Here is a 16,167-nt window from a genome sequence, read left to right on the forward strand (position 1 = left end):
TAACAGCAAAAGAGGCCACAGAGAAAGCAACCATTCATTGCTTCCTCCATGTCTGCAAATGTGATTTTTTTCACATTTGTTTAATTATCAGTCAGGGGTCAGCGAGAAATCTATAGAATACATTTTATAGTGCATTCTTTTAATAACAGCTGTTTTACTTGTGTTCTGATAGGGAGAAAGCCTTTAGATGATCTTCCCTATTTTTCTACAGTCTGAGACAAAACTCTGGGCATGCCTGTGAAAAGAAAACAGCCCAGTTGCGACCTTAGTTCATGTCTGAGTCAAGCTGCAGTGGTGAGGTGTGTGTTGGGGAAGAGGAGATAGGGGTTTACCTTCCAATGATGCAGCAGGTGCAGTAGCACCAGAGCCCAGGTTGTAGGCTACCTCCAGACTTGTCAAAAATTGGGCACACGTTGGCCCACCCAAACACACCCTTGGCCCATCCAGATATAAATTCCTGGAACCAGGCCTGTTAGGAACCAAGGGCCCAGTGACTATCTTAGCTTGAGGAGCATGCTGCAAGATTTAGGGGCAGGCAATGAGGAGTTATTACGTGCTACAACCACAATGTCATTCTCAGTTGGGTACCACATGATCTGAAGGATCTGAAGGACAAAGGATTTAAAGATGAGCATCAGTGCCTAAATTACTGTATTATGGATGTGATGATGTCACCAACATGTGAATGGGAGCAGTCCTCCTCCACAAAGCCAGGCAGCAGGGGCGTAGCTGGGTCAGTAAGATTGGGGGTGGGAGGGGTTTGAACTTTAGATTTCACAGCATCACTCTGACATATAATGTGAAGATAAATTATATGACAAGCAGGGCACACAAGAGAGAGGCTCAAGGAGCAGTGGAAAGGAGAGAGGAATGCGGATCGGTAGGGGGTACTAAGTGAAAGAAACACAACATTTTGTACAATAACCAACATTTTAAGGACTTTCAAAATAAAGATGAGAGAGAGTGGTTGTGTTTTGTCAGTTTGAGTAAGCAAAAATCCCAGGTGAAATCCGATAGACACCTCACCATACCCGACTGAAAGCCCCTCTACCCAATTATTCATCAGAGAATACATTTATTGGGGAGTTTACACCCCATACCTCATCCTCCACCCCCTCCCGAAGCTACACCCCTGCCCAGCAGCCATGGGAATGCCCCATCTCCAGTTGGAAACACACACCTTACAGGGGGCAAGAGGAGGGCCATGCTATATGCCCCAAGGCAAATTAAACGAAGAGGAGAGAAGTACCCTTCATCACCTCGCAGCTTTCAAAATGAACACTTGAAAAATGTGAGTCTTTCTCTCCAGTGCCCCGGCTTCCACAGCACAGCACGCAGGGCAAGCACAACTGAACTGTCCATTCATTATTTAAACTCTTAGCTGATTCTGCTCGAAATCTAATCCACGGGTTAAAACCGTTTTTCAGATTATTGCTTGTTCCCTCTGTAATATCCCTGGAAAGTAAAATATATGTTTTCTAAAAATAGTTTTGAGAGTTAACACATTACCTTTTTACATTCACTACTAACATATATTTCATTGGCAGACCAAGTGCCTGAATCAAGAATCCTAGTCTACTCATCATCAAACATTCTTTATTTGATGAAATGTTAATCATAAAACATGAAGACAAATGTAAAAACAAAATACAAGACAGCGTTCGATTCATAGTACATAAAACAATGGAACTTGATAAAATATTGTAAATCTATGAAACGTCTAATAAAACTTAGTCAAAACATTTAGGGCCGTATGTACCAACGCATTTTCCCATAGACACAAAATGGGTAAAACCATTTGATACATTTGGCCCATAATGCTTTACCGCCAATAATGCAACGTGGGTTACAAATAACAACTTTATAAAATGAAAATGTGTGCAAACAGTTCTCAATTTGATCCAATTTTGAAGCTATTTGGACATAGTAAGACACTTGAGGATTGAGGGCAGTGATTGAATAAAAACAGTAGATCTGTATTGCTAAAAATAGGCTTGACTCAAAATCGGAATCAAATAACGTTTTCTAGAGAAACACAAAAAAATAAACAAAAACAACATTTAAGGTTGTCTGGGGTGAACAAGAATCACATGGACATGAGGGTAGATTAGCAAAGTAGTGACAAGATTCTGGAAAGGGCGGGGCATGGCCAAGTATCGCATGGAGTAGGCAGCAGAATACGGGAGCTGCGGGACCCGTGACTGCCCATTAACCCCCACGGCCCATCCTGCAAAAGGAACCGAGTGGGGGAGACTCTACAGGACCCCGAGGTGTCCGGGAATCTGGCGGACGGTCTTGAGGATTGCTGTGTCTTCCCGAATCGGACCTCTGCGCCGCAGAGCTCATCCCCACCTAAAATGGAGGCTGTCCCCGCGCGCGGAGACAGAAGAGAACTGGGAGTAACGCCGCAGGGGTGAGGTGATTAGGGCGGGGCGTGAACGCTCGATTTTTGGCACAGGCGAGAACAGAAGCGGCGGAGCTCCTAAGAGACGCCGGCACGAGAGCCGACAAAGGCGCCCGAACCAGCGGGAGTATATGCACCCATAATGGCAGCCATACTTGGGTGCATTGGCTGCTGAAGGCCGGGGGCGACACCGCTGGGGTGCGACGACCGGGTCAGTGTGGGAGGCCTGGAGGGCCACCCCTAGCGAGGAGTGGAGATAGCAAAAACCTGAGGAAGCACTGACGTGAGCACTGGAGACAGCGCCAGAGACCTGCGTGCCTGGAAAATTGAGACATCGCCTCCGTAAGAATAGCACCTGAGCCTCGGAGGACAGGGAGAGTCCAAACAAGATGCATGGAGGCAAAGACCGCTGATGGTGTTGCAGAGGGACCATGCGTGCTGAGACCTTACCGGTAAGAAAGGGGCATGATGGTGGGGCCCTGACCTGCACACACCGCTGGAGATCTATGGCCCTGGGCTGGTGCGATATCCTTGGCAGGCCCACACAGAGACCGACACTCGGTGAGTCGCCGACACCCTAGCGAGGAGGGGCAAAGAACTCAGAAGGGGGTGAAGACGCCCTGAAAGGATCTCATAGAAGGAGGAGGTGCATAAGGGCAATGCTTGGACCACAAATGGGTGCATATCACCGGCCCGTTGCCAAAGCCAGCTAATGAGCATACGGAGCAGGGAACAATGTCCTACATCAGGCCCCCATACTTCCCTGTAGTGGTGACACAGCTACTAGAGTTGCCTGTAATGCTCCCTGACAGGAGATCTAGTGCAGTGAAAAATTAGCGGTGTGGAGAGGTAATTACCGAGGCCCCAGGGCACCACTGGGGGACCACAGAGAAGAGTTCTCCCCCACTGTGAAAATAGGAGTACAAGTTAATCGGAAACAGCACAGATAGAACATATATTCAAATTTGAGATATACCGCGCCTTGAGAGTCCTGCTTAGACTGGGTAAACAATCTGCCTCAAGATAACGCTGATCACCACAGCGCTGCCCAGGAACACATACACAAACTAGGAGCAAGAGAACCACCCCTGAAAGTCAGTCCCACCCGCAATGGGGAACTCCAAATGGGGAAGGCCCTCAAAAAAAGAGACTGTGACATGGGGGGCCCCTTACGACCCAGACCACGCACGGAGGTGGAGGACCCGGTCACGCACCGTGCCCCGGAGACAGTGTCTGCCATGCCGACCTTTCAGGATGTGCTTAAGGCCATTGCGGCCTCCCGGACAGCGTTGGAAGTCAAGATAGACACACTGAGCATAGACCTGGGCCTCGTGTGAGATGACCAAAAGCGGCTGGCGGAGAGAGTCACCACAACGGAACGAGACTTGGCGGATGTGGTTCCCACCTTTGCTTTAACAGACAGCCACCTGAACACCATGGACAACCACCACAAAGTACTAGAAAATGGGGCGGAAGATGCTGAAAACAGAGCGAGGCATAACAACATCAGGATAATAGGCATCCCAAAAAAAAGTGAAGGCTCGGATATGGTGAGATACTTGGAGGACTGGCTTCAAGCAGTGGTTGCCCCAGAGGGACTCTCCCCATTATTCGCACTGGAGAGAGCTTACAGAGTTCCTAGTAAAACACCACACCCAGGGACTCCTCCAAGACCGGTGATAGCGAGACTCCTACATTTCAGAGATAGGGACCATATACTACCCCAAGCCCGGCAAAACGACGAGTTGACAATAGCAAACAGTAAAATATCTATATTCCCAGATTTTTCTCGGGAAGTACAACGGCGAAGGGCAGCATATGCTTCAGTGAAACACAGGCTTCGTGATCTAGAGATTCCTTATTCTATGTTGTTCCCAGCTAAGCTCTGGGTGGTCACACAGTCAGGAGTGGAGTTCTTCGCTGCTCTGGAGGAGGCATGGGCCTGGCTAGAGTCAAGACCGGCCTTAGGCCCGAACACCATGTCGCACCACAACAAGAAGAAACGAAGGCCTAGATCAAGGAGGCGACAACCATCACACAAGATTGACCCACACACCTCCGAAGAAGCACAGGAAGAAAGACAGCTGGTGATGGCAGCAGTTGCGCTGTTGGGTGGGCTACCAGAAGCATCAAGTATTACTCTGCCCTCATACCTACAGAGGGAAGATGAGCGTTCGGACTCAGATAGCGTGACAGCAAACTCCACTCAGTCGAGCATAGTGCTGCCTGTGGTTACCCCAGGCACGGCTGATGAACTCATTTGAAAGAGAACGGTCTACTGCGGCAGAACTTCACTGGCACCATTATGTGTCACTCAGTAGCTGAGATCCTGAATAGACAACGTGAACAGCGAAGCATATTCCCTTCTCACTACTGACACTGATGGCTCCCTCTTGCGATATCGGAACCTCATGCACGTTACTCAAAATGATGAAGGAGGAGGGTGCGGGCCGGGGGAATCCCAGAGCTCCCAGCTGCTGAGCAACGAGGTCACCACACCCACACACACTGTGATCTACACGGTAGTGACTATGATCATTATTGAAATGTTGTTGTTTAATAGTTTGGGCGAAGACACTATGGGGGTCATTCCTACCCTGGCGGTCCGAGACCGCCAGGGTAGGGGACGGAGAAAGCACCGCCAACAGGCTGGCGGTGCTTCTGGGGCTATTCTGACCGCGGCGGTAAAGCCGCGGTCAGAAAAGGGAAGCCGGCCGGTTTCCCGCTGCCCCTGTGAACCCTCCACGGCGGCGCTGCAAGCAGCGCCGCCATGGGGATTCCGACCCCCTTCCCAGGCTGGCGGGAACGGGTGTCGTGGGGCCCCTGGGGGCCTCTGCAGTGCCCATGCCACTGGCATGGGCACTGCAGGGGCCCCCTAACAGGGCCCCACATTGATTTTCAGTGTCTGCTTGGCAGACACTGAAAATCGCAACGGGTGCAACTGCACCCGTCGCACACCAGCAACTCCGCCGGCTCCATTCGGAGCCGGCTTCCTCGTTGCTGGTGCTTTCCCGCTGGGCGGGCGGGCGGCCTTTTGGCGGTCGTCCGCCAGCCCAGCGGGAAAGTCAGAATGACCGCCGCGGTCTTTTGACCGCGGTACGGTCTTCTGGCGGTTCCCGCTTGGCGGGCGGCGACCGCCGCCCGCCAAAGTAGGAATGAGGGCCTATGTCCCTTGTCCTGGGGATGGGGAGTTGGGGAAAAAGTTGTTTGTTTACAGTTCAATCCATGTCGTGTTGCCTAGACAAGCCACATACCTATGTTACAGTGCGTAGGACACCTACAGGGTGGACAGGAGGCCTAGGCACAGTCCACCGGGTTATCCAAATTACTACTAATGGGTACTCCACTAAATTTAAAATTCCTCTCGTGGAATGTTAAAGGGATACGCTCCATGGCTTAACGCCATGGGGTATCCTCCTTCCTCAATAGACGGGGAATCCACATAGCGATGCTCCAGGAGACACATCTAGATGCTATTGAGGGGCGTGCCCTTCAGAGGCGATGGCAGTGTCAGGTATACTGTACCACCTATTCCGCCTTCGCCAGAGGGACCTTGATATGGGTAAAGCCATGGGTACCATACCAACACACAACGACCATCATTGACCCACTAGGCTGCTACACTATAATTACCGGAAAACTAGATGGGAGAGAGATAACTCTAGGTAGCGTCTATGGTCCCAACACAGATCATGGGGGATTTCTGGCCTCCATGTCGACACGGCTGGCAACGCACTTAACGGGACCGATACTATTGGGAGGGGACTTCAATTGCATAGCAGACATAACTTTGGATAGGTCGCACCCCCCTCTACCTTTGTCCCCAACCACTAGAATGACCCAAACATACCAGGCATGGCAACAAAACTGGGGACTAGTGGATACTTGGCACATCCAACACACAGGTGACAGAGACTATTCATTCTATTCATCTATGCATGATCTACATGTCAGATTGGACACCTTCCTCTGTGCGCCAGAGATACATGAGCTAGAACATATGAGCGAATACTTGACCTGCACAATTTCATACCATAACCCACTACTCCTTAGAATATTGTGGTCCCGAATACGAACGCCAATCCCTACATTGCGACTCCAACCATCTTTACTAGAAGATGAGGCCTTTAGACACACCACTGGTACAGCAATAGACACTTACTTCGAGAATAATGAAGGATCGGCAACCTCAAAACTACTAGAGTGGGACGCGTTCAAAGTGGTTATCAGGGGGAAATGTCTCTCAGCGGCAGTTGCTTCGAGATATAAAAGTAGCTGAACAGGAACAGCGGAAGATAGAGCAGTAACGCCCCAATGCCCCTGAACTCCATGCGTCACTCCTGACTGCGCGAGAGACAACAACAGTGGCGATGGACCGTTTGAACTATTATGGTTATAAGGCCTTTTTGGCACGAACACATGCGGAGGGAGACCGCGCGTGTTCCTTGTTAGCGTAGTTGGCGAACCCAGCGAAAAGAGGCTCTTTTATAGTTGAACTCACTCATCCTGAGGGACATAGCATTAGCTCCCAGTCTGCAATTAATGACAAATTTTGCAAATACTATGCTGACCTATACACCAGTAAGGTACACCCAACAGAAGACGAGATAGATGCCTTTCTGTGACATCTTCCACTCCCTACTGTTTCGGACCAGGGCGCAACAGAACTGGGGGCACCGGTCACTGTAGCAGAGGTGAGAGAGGCCATAGCCAGTATGGTGCATAATAAAACACCTGGTCCAGGTGGGCTACCAATACAATTTTATTCGACATATCTCTCCAAGCTGGGACCACGACTAGTTGCAGTCTATGAGGAAGCTGCTGTATGTCAGACCCTTCCTGCATCTGCCCGAGAAGCCCTGATCATCCCATTGCGGAAACCTGGAAAAATCCACACAGATGTGGCTTCCTACCGTCCTCTCTCGATGCTCTAAGTAGATTATAAGATATTAAGTAAAATATTGGTGCTGCGCCTCATGCGCCACATGACGCACCTGATACATATTGACCAGGCTGGGTTTCAGGACGCCAAACGGCGATGAATATACAACGCCTTCTTGCTTTACTTCATAGCGACGGCTGTGATAGGCAGGAGACGATGGTCTTTGCCGTTGACTTTGAAAAAGCCTTCGATAGCCTGGAATTGCACTATTTATATGAAGTACTTCGCAAATTTGGGCTGGGGGACCGGTTCATAGCCTGGATGAGACTGTTGTACAGTGACCCAACGGCCAGAGCCTGCAGATGCAACACTATCTCGGAAAGCTACAGGGTTGCTAGGGGAACTAGGCAGGGCTGCCCTCTATCCCCGCTGCTCTTTGCATTAGCAATAGAGCCATTAGCTTGTATAGCCAGAGCAGGAAGAGTCTACGGGGGTAGCACCCTTGCAGGGCAAACCCACCATATTGCGCTGTACGCAGATGACCTCCTACTCTTTTTGAGGGATGTGGGGGATGATCTGCAGAGAGCTCAGGACTTGTTAAAGAAATCTGGTGATCTATCTGGGTTGAAAGTGAATTTGCAAAAATCCAGCTTATTTCCGACAGTGGAGGGAAGAACTGCCCCCTGACCTTGGAGACCTGCAGCGGAAACCTAGACGTCTGACATATCTGGGAGTTCAATTCTATCCTAGTGCCCGAGACCTGTTCGAGGGCAATGTACAGCGGGCTTTGAGGGGCATTCAGGGATCCATGGCATTCTGGGCTACCCTGCCAATTTCAGTCGCAGGCAGGGTGGTGCTTCTGAAGATGATTGTGCTGCCCCGTCTGCTGTATCTTTTTACGACCTTACCAGTGTGGATCCCGAGCGCCTTCTTTAAAGATTTGAACTCTATGGTCACAGGGTTTATATGGGGAACAGGCAGACGACGACTGGCACTCACGGTACTGCAACGCCCACTCGAGGAGGGAGGACTGGCAGCCCGACCCGATTTTGAAGCTTATTATCTAGAAAGTCAGCTGCAATGGCTGACCAGATAGATGGCGAGCCGAGCGATGCAAGATCGCAAGGTTACGCCTTACACCCCTGACCTACCCTCGCTGACCAGAGTCATCTTTCATCTCGGCCCCCCCATCAGCCTATGGACCCCATGCATTGATGGTGATCCATAAATGTTGGCAGAGTCACCTCCGTAAAACATGGTGTCTTAGGCCCTATGCACCGGAGACACCGCTAAGGTGTTTACTGACACTGCCACACAAAGGGGGCTGGGGAGGACTTCTGAGGTGGAAGGCGACAGGAGCAACTACTTTGGGCACCCTATACGAAACCGACTCCCTGCTACCCTTCGGAGACTTCCGAGTCCGGTATCAAATTCCCGCAGGGCACTTCCTGCTCCACAGGGCAATCACTGACACGATGGGCCGACACTGGCAGACTGGGAGAATGGAACCCTCCATATCAGAGGTGACTCAATACTTGGTGAGCGCCACGGAGACACACAGGGCAGTGACGTGTCTTTACAGAAAAATAAGGACTACTATGTGTCAACTGCTGACCGTTCTTAAGCAAAAATGGGAAGCAGAATTGGGGTCTTCCATACTGGGAGGAAATCCTGGCTTGGACCCCGCGAGCCTCTAGGAACACCCGATTCAAATTGATCAACATCTATGTTTTACACAGAGCATATTTGACGCCGGGTAGGATTAGGAGACACTTTGGGGCGACAGAGGCCAGGTGTCCAAGATGTGGGGAGGAAGGGGCTTCATTCAGCCACATGTTTTGGCACTGTCCAACATTGCGCGAGTACTGGCGCACAATCACGCAGCACCTTACTGAAACTATTGAGCGGGAGATACCTAATGATCCCAGACATTGTCTGTTGGGAGGATATCACAGGCAGACCAAACATAAAAACACTAATCAATTCCAAGATCTGGCCTTGGTATTGGCCAAACGAGAAATAGCAATGACATGAAAAGCGACAGTGTGGCCCCGGATTCACACATGTAAGAGGGACGTCCTGGAATGGGCCAAAGCAGAGGAAACAATAAGACATCGAGAGGCACGGTGTGGCCAGGGGCCAGTAGAGAGGGCACGGGCATGGAGCATCGGGAGGAGGGAGCGTCACTAAACACCCTGAGGAATCACACTTAGAGGGAAATTAGTAAAGACCTTTGAAACAGAATCACAGCAACATAATCATCCCCTGAGAAAGGAACAAATTGGTGGAGCTGACTACTAGCAGACACAGACTGACGCCCTATAGAGCAACAACAGAGACCCGAAAACTATCGACATACCAAATTAACTAGGCACACGAGCGACAATCATAGAGGGGGGGGAGTTTGATTCTCTCAAGGCGAGGCCCATTTCATAGAAATGTTGAGAGTTTCTCTTTTGTCATTATATAAAACTTGATTCATTGAGTCTTTTATGGATGCTTACAGTATGGATCCAGTAGAATCTGTAAGTTGCATGTCAAGTAACGGTAACTGTAGAACAAGAGATACGAAGCACCGACAAGGATTGACAAGGCACATTATTGTTGAGCTTCAGGGCCCTCCTTGGAGGGAATACATTGTGTTATATGTGTTGTATTGAAAACCAATAAAATAAGTTTAAAAAAAAAAAGATTCTGGAAAGGCAACCAAATAGTGTATAGTCTTGAGCTTGAAACAGGAAAGCAGGTATCTATGTTGCATATTTGTAACTCACATTAAATAAAGTGCCATCCCCTTGTGTTGTAGTGATAAACACACAATCAATCGCCGTGCGTTCCAGTAATTCATTCCGTTCTCTGGTATTGTCCTTCACATGGAAGAGCCTTACAAGAAGAAGACAAGGCCTCTGGCATGTCCAAACTAGGGCATATTTCCTCTACGTGGCGTAGCCAGGGAATCTTTATAGCCTTGTCTAATTTAAGACAATCGGACAGTTCCAATCGATTGACTTTAGTTTCGTGCTTCACTCAGACAGATATCCACAGCATAAGGGGACACAATTTAATGTAGTCAGTAATATAATCTAATACCTACTTCTGCATGGGACATGTGACAGCCTCCTCAAAAACCCTTTCTTTTCTATTTTCCACATGACTGGATAATCCTACAACCCGCAGAGCCCAGCATCGTAGGCGGCAATCGAGAGACATTTAATTTTGTATACGCAACCAGTTCTTTAGGGCGTTTTATCTCTAGTTTCAAGGCAAAATTGAATAAGGCTTCAAAACTCATGCCATCATCAACTAGAACCCCAGATAAGAAAAAGTACAAACTGAACCAACGTCAATACTGTTATATTGTAGGCCTTCGCTTTAACCCTCTTCAGGCTATATACCAAGATATGCATTCTCGACTTTGTTATGGACAGATCTAAATCATCCAAGAACTTTGAGAAATGGACCACCAGTCTCTGCAGCCCGACTGGAGTTCTAGCTATAAGCACTGCATTGGCAGAGTAAAGTAGCGCTGGTATACAACAGATGCCAACTTGAGGCAGATCTATACTCATGCTAACCAAATGTTTCTCAAGCCCACCAATTTATAGCGCGAGCAAGAAGTGGGCGAGCATGCAGCCCAACCCGAATTCCCTTGCAATTTTAAAAGGTTTAGCAATTTGGCCACTAAGGCCATATCCAAAACTGGCAGTCACCTTATTGGGCAGTTACTTGAGAAAGGAGACAATATTGCCTTACACCCCTATATTAACACTAATGTTCCACAATTTGGAACACTTAGTATAATTGAATGCAGAACGTAAGTAATAAAGGCCAAGCAAAGACTACCCTGTTTAGCTACTGACTACTTGTTTAGTAAAAGTTAAAGATTAAAAAAATTATCAGTTGTGCCAAGACCTAAACAGAGTCTGAATTGAAGGCCTGAGAGTAGGAATCTCCTGAGCCCACATTTCCAGGTAATCTAAAAGGACCCTGCCAATAATGTTCATTGTTGAGTCAAGGAGGGATATTGGGTGATAGCACCTAGGATTGTCTTTATGTCCCTTTTTAAAAATTGGCACAATGGTAGCATGGGACCAGAACTGTGGTGGTCCGCGCTTACCTACACTCTTCTACACATTGGTCAGCAGAGGGGCCAAAAGGGAGATGTTGTCATTAAACAGATTTACTGGCACCCCCATTAGGACCCTTGGCAGCCACCACTTCTGCAAATTCTAAATGTATGTTTGCTGAACACATTACGTTGAAATCCCCAGACTCGGTGACTTGCTCGTTCTTACCAAATGGATTAAGGTAAACCTTCGAAAAATGACACACACACTAATGGGAGAGATCAGAGCAACGAGACCGGACTCTGTAGAGTCCCTGAAGTAATGGAGATTTGCAACATGCCAAAACGCTCTGTGGTGTTTTTGGGTGCTAGCTGTTACTAGGTAGTCACAATTATGCCTTCCAATAAGCCTTCTTCCTATAATTGGGGGCCCTTTTATAGGCCGCTCTGTAAAATGAACATCATCCAGGTTCCTGGGTACAGTTTTAAGTGCAATAAGGAGGTCTTTGCATGGCCTGGAACACAGTGAATCAAACCATCTAAATGGCTTTGGATTATGGTAAAATGAAGATAATATCTGCAACTCTCTGCTAAACCAAGAAACAGTCCAATAGGAACTATGCATGTTATCCCTCCTTCTTCATCCAGTTATACAACTCTACTTTCTTCCACGAGAACAGATCAATATGCATACCTATTTTGTCAACATGTTCCCAAATCAGGTTTGTTTAGGGCAATCCTTGTCTACTCACCATTTCATGGGCCGCGTGGATAGTGAGGGCATTTGTTTTCACAGGAATCCAGGACTGCTTTCCTTACTTCAGAAGTCAACCTTCACTTTGATCTAATCCATACTTGGTGAGTTGTTGAAGCCAGCACAACACTACAACTCTGGGGCTCAACCTATGTTGCTTAAAGGGTATTTAAATATGGTGTGGCTGCTACTGTGACTTGTAGACAATGGTACTGTGTGAACTCAGCTAAAAACATACTGAAGTCTATAGACACTTCCACCATATTATGAAAACCAATTGTTAGAAAAGGGGTCTTTGGTTGGCAGTCAGGTTACCCCCTGTCTAAGCAAGGACCCTCACTCTAGTCAGGGTAAAAGAGAATCACCCTCAGCTAACCCCTGCTTACCCCCTTGGTAGCTTGGAACGAGTAGGAAGGCTTAACTTCAGAGTGCTATTTGTAAAGTATTTGTACCAACACACACGGTAACTCAATGAAAACACTTCAAAATGACACAACACAGGTTTAAAAAAATAGAAAATATGTATCTAAACAAAACAAGACCAAAACAACAAAAATCAACAATACACAAGTCAAGTTATCAATTAAAAAGAGTCTTCATATAATTTTAAACACACACTAACACTGTTAGCGTGAAAATGTACCTTGGGCGCGTAAAAAATAACTCTGCACGGGCGAGTGTGCGTCAAAAAGGTCTTGCGATGCGTTGGTATCACTCATGAGCAAGACCTTGCGTTTTTTCTCCTTTAGTCGGGTCAGCGTGCGTTGTTTCTTCTCTCCGCAGGAAAGAGATGCATCGATCTGGTCAGCACTCTCAGGGCCAGGCAGGCCTTGCGTCATTTTTAAATGCCCAGTGGTGTTTGCATCAGAAATTCAGCCGTACGAGGATGTGAAAACCACGCGCGGGTTGCGATCTCACCAGCCTCCATCAGCAATGCTGTGTGTCGTTTACCCAGCTCCGGGCGTCGATCTTCCGGTTGCGTTGCAGGCGAGCGTCGATTTTCAGCCGCGAAGCCAGCGGCGTGTCAAATTTTAAGCCGCCGATCTGAGTTGCGTCGATCTTTTCCCCGCACAGCGGTCGGTATGTGGATTTCTCACTCTACCAGTTTCTCCTTTCAGGGTCCCAGGAACTGGATGGTCACCACTTGGCAGAGTAGGAGTCTCTCCAGAGACTCCAGGTTCTGGCAGAGAGAAGTCTTTGTTGTCCTCCCTGAGACGTTAAACAACAGGAGGCACGCTCTAAATCAAGCCCTTGGAGATCTTCACAAGAAGGAAGGCACACAAAGTCCAGTCTTTGCCCTCTTACTCTAGCAGAAGCAGCAACTGCAGGATAGTTCCACAAAGCACAGTCACAGGCAGGGCAGCTCTTCTTCCTCAGCTCTTCAGCTCTTCTCCAGGAAGAGGTTCCTCTTGGTTTCCAGAAGTGTTCTAAAGTCTGTGGTTTTGGGTGCCCTTCTTATAACCATTTTGCTCTCTGATGTAGGCCTACTTCAAAGGAAAGTCTCTCTTGTTTGTGAAATCCTGCCTTGCCCAGGCCAGGCCCCAGACACACACCAGGGTGTTGGAAACTGCATTGAGGACAGGCACAGCCCTTTCAGGTGTGAGTGACCACTCCTCCCCTCCCTTCTAGCACAGATGGCTTATCAGAAAATACAGACTACGCCCCAGCTCCCTTTGTGTCAATGTCTAGTGTGAGGTGCAACCAGCCGAACTGTCAAACTGACCCAGACAGGGAATCTACAAACAGGCAGAGTCACAGAAATGGTTTAAGCAAGAAAATGCCCACTTTCTAAAAGTGGCATTTTCAAACACACAATCTTAAAATCAACTTTACTAAAAGATGTATTTTTAAAACATTGTGAGCTTAGAGACCTCAAACTCCACATGTCTATCCGCTCCCAAAGGGAATCTACACTTTAATCATATTTAAAGGTAGGCCCCCATGTTAACCTATGAGAGGGACAGGCCTTGCAACAGTGAAAAACGAATTTAGCAGTATTTCACTGTCAAGACATATAAAACACATTACTATATGTCCTACCTTAACCATACACTGTAACTTGCCCTTGGGGCTACCTAGGGCCTACCTTATGGGTGTCTTACATGTAGGAAAAGGGAAGGTTTAGGCCTGGCAAGTGGGTACACTTGCCAAGTCGAATATACAGTTTAAAACTGCACAGACATTGCAGTGGCAGGCCTGAGCCATGTTTATAGAGCTACTAATGTGGGTGGCACAACCAGTGCTGCAGGACCACTAGTAGCATTTGATTTAAAGGCCCTGGGAACCTCTAGTGCACTGTTCTAGGACCTTACTAGTAAATCATACGCACCAATCATGGATAAACCAATGAACAATACAATTTACACAGACAGCATATGCACTTTAGCACTGGTTAGCAGTGGTAAAGTACTCAGAGTTCAAAAGCCAACAGCAACAGGTCAGAAAAAATAGGAGGCAGGAGGCAAAAAGATTGGAGATGACCCTGCATTAGGAAAAAAGTCCAACACCAATTACTTCTGTTCACGTGACCCCATTGACTTCACTGATGAAAGGACATTTCAATAGGAACGTCTCTAACTCTGCTGGTTCTGAAAGTGCTACAGTGACATCTAAAGAGATTTGGCTGTGTTAAATTGTTGCTAGGGATGGGCAAAAAACAGAAAGCAGGTGTGAATTCTACAGTAGAATCAACTCTGTCAGAGGACTCAGACCCCACCTTCCATGCAGGCAACACAACTGCTCAGTTCTCAGCGTTCACAGTTCTCTGTAATTATCATTTTGCGACCCCTGTGATAGGAGCCCAACAGTGCTAATTACAGACAGAGGCCCTACAGCGCTCTCAAAGGGACTTCCTGAACGGATAAGGGGATCTGTAGCCTTTTCATATATAGCGAACAACTGCATGAGCAGTCGGGGCAGTCATTTACTATGGCCTCCGAGCAGAGACAATCATTAATTAAAGCGTAGTTGGCGGAGGGGAGAAGAGACTTGGCATTAAGTTTTAGAAGACACCATTCAAAAAGCCTAATGTCAAATCCCCTGCTCCTCGGACCTGCTTCTCCAATACTTTAAATGCTGCCTCTATTGGGAGACTGACTTCCCCTGAGCAGATGTGCTAATAAGAGTGTTTACTGCATAAGATAAGGCTGCTAACACCCTTAGCAGAAGTCAGTACTTTTTATGTCTTTATTAAGCGGAACACAGAACACAGGCAACAACAAGGGAAGGGGCAGAGACACACATAGCGCAAGCATCCCGTACAGCTAGCATCACATAATGTATGAGTATGAGCATAGCAACTGGCAGAGTTTCTGCAGCTGTCTGGGCGAGGGTATCATGAGGCGACTTAACAGACAGCAGGCCATGAGATTATAGGGCTTGTCCACAGACAGGGCCTGCATCAGTCCCTTTAATGTCCTTGGGATCATCCACCTCCTGGTCTGAGAGAGAATCCTGTGCCGCCAAACAGGTAAACAGCAGGGCCCAAACGACTTTTGGTCTCAACCTCACTGCATCAACTCCTGGTGGCTATCTAGCTGCTCCTGGCAGTGAAATGCCGTTCTTTGGCCGATGTTTAAGTAGGGGTGCAGGGCCCTGCCCCACTGTATGGCAACCCTGCGCTTGGCCAGCAGTAACTGGATAGCGACCAACTTTCGGATCCCTGCTGGGACATCTTTCACACATCCAAGCAAGGATACCAGCGGCGAGTGGGGCCGGGCATGGTCGGTGGTCAGTGCTATAGTGTAGAATACTCCCGCTCAGGACTTTGGGACAGTCTTAGGCCAGGTGTAAAACGGTAGCCATATGTATAGCGCATCGCAGGCAGTGTGTATCATCAATCAATCCCATCCTATGCAGCTGGGCAGGCGTTCGGTAGACATCATGTAAGTATTTGAAATGGATCTGCCGGAGTCTGTGTTTTGGGGAGAGGGCTCTGGATCGAGTGCAGCAATAACACCACTGCTCCTCGGTGAGACAGGGATCCAGGTCAGCAGCCCAAGCAAGTTGAGCATTTGGGACACAAATCTGGGTCTTGTCTTGCATTGTGATATATAGTCTTG

At 48.1% G+C, this 16,167-nt stretch overlaps 1 protein-coding gene across 1 annotated transcript in view; it reads right to left on the reverse strand.

Annotated features, from left to right (window-relative positions):
• The window catches only part of VPS41 (VPS41 subunit of HOPS complex), a 769,622-nt gene that overhangs the window by 286,378 nt on the left and 467,077 nt on the right, over positions 1-16,167 (reverse strand). The gene's annotated exons all lie outside the window — the stretch shown is intronic.

The sequence above is a fragment of the Pleurodeles waltl genome, chromosome 2_1 (genome assembly GCF_031143425.1).
Source record: "Pleurodeles waltl isolate 20211129_DDA chromosome 2_1, aPleWal1.hap1.20221129, whole genome shotgun sequence".
NCBI lineage: Eukaryota > Metazoa > Chordata > Amphibia > Caudata > Salamandridae > Pleurodeles > Pleurodeles waltl.